Genomic DNA, 1,875 nt, shown 5'->3' on the forward strand with positions numbered 1-1,875 from the left:
AGATCCTCACAAACAGAGGCCGCTTTCAACGGTCTTAAGCGAAAGTTGAAGTTAACCGTCGTTCTACCGTAACACAAAAACCCCACTCACATTTATCATCACTGGAGGAACTTTCCCGTTCAGATTTCCTTCCCCCGATCCTGACACATGAGTGCGGAGACTGTTTTCCCAGGCAGTCCAACCTGGAGTAAATTGAACTACAACCAAAAATACTATAAAAAATATAACGCAAAATAGAACGACCAAAACGTGAAGAATCTGACCAACAAAAATTAACATTACGGGGAAAGCTTTTACTTTACGAAAATAACATTTATTTCATGGCTAAATAACGGAAATCATTTAAGATTTATTCGTGTTCCTAACCTAGGTTTATTCATGGCACTTGTTCCTTTCCCATTTGTTCGTTTGTTTGCTAGCTCTCCCTAATCGTGTGTGCGGTATCCTGATCTGGTTCTAGCGATTGCTAGCCTAATTTGCTAATTTTCTTCGAGCTCATGTGTTTGTGTGTGGTGAGATTCGCATGTGTTTATTTACTCACGGTAGTCATTGTCGTCACTGCTTCATCCGTGTCGGCACAGAAGCATTCTTTTGTCGGAGTGAGGTCGGCAAAGTAGCAGCCTATAACAGTGGTGGTGTTTCACATTGCACCCCAGACTGATATGGTGCGGAAATTACCAATCGAACCCTCGAATTGGTACTGAACTAGCGCCGATTGCCGGTGGCGCAAATGTCAACGAGGGGATCGTCGAAGACGAATAATGTACGTGGGTTCACGTGGTTGACATTGGCGGATTTGGCCAACGCTCTGCCGGAGAACAGTTAACGTTGTCTCCCTTCCGAATTCTCCCCCGAACCGGGAACCTTGAAGTTGAAGCGTGGGGTCTAGAGAGCGCGATTTATTCCCTCGATTGCGGTGTGCCGAGCAAAGCCATCTATCGCTAGAAGCGATGCGGTGCGAACTCCAATCTGCACAACTTGATCCTACACAAAAACGATCCTAAACAAAAAGCCGTCGAACGGCTGTTCGACACATTTCAGTTACATCTCCACACAAAAGATACTATTCACCTTACCGTTCTATAACTTTGCACACACAATAAGTGGACCGCACGGAACTTTTTACATACAGTTTGCACTCTACAGGTTTACGGAAAGGAACAAAGATGTAACATTAAAATCGGTCTTTTAGACTCCTCACATTTTAACTTGACATACCACGAAAAACACACCACGACACTTAAAGGGTGATACGGTCAAAATTTGGTCAATACCAACTTGACGTATTTCTTTCAATTTTGCATTTAAAAAACCTGAACACCCCTCATTTTGAAGGTGTGTGTGTGTAGAATGTTGCTCCTATTTTGATTTTGGAATTCATTCTTCAGTTGTCAAAATGCCGTCCAAGCAAGAAGAGCAGCGTATCAAAATTTTGCTCGCGCATCGCGAAAATCCGAGCTACTCGCACGCAAAGTTGGCAAAATCGCTAAAAGTTGCCAAATCAACCGTTACAAATGTAATTAAAGTGTTTGGGGAACGTTTGTCGACAGCCAGGAAGTCTGGATCGGGGGAAAATCGAAAACCGGAAGCCGCTGAGACGACAAAGAGAGTTGCCGGTAGTTTCAAGCGAAACCCTAACCTCTCTCTCCAAGATGCCGCAAATAAGCTGGGTGTATCGTCTACAACCGTGCATCGAGCCAAAAAACGAGCCGGACTATCGACTTACAAGAAGGTAGTGACTCCAAATCGCGATGATAAACAAAATACGACGGCCAAAGCGCGATCCCGGAGGCTGTACACGACGATGCTGACGAAGTTTGACTGCGTGGTAATGGACGACGAAACCAAATACGTCAAAGCCGACTACAAGCAGCT

This window comes from Ochlerotatus camptorhynchus, unplaced genomic scaffold (genome assembly GCF_037179485.1).
Source record: "Ochlerotatus camptorhynchus isolate MF236.1 unplaced genomic scaffold, CSIRO-AGI_Acam_v1.1 ptg000861l, whole genome shotgun sequence".
NCBI lineage: Eukaryota > Metazoa > Arthropoda > Insecta > Diptera > Culicidae > Ochlerotatus > Ochlerotatus camptorhynchus.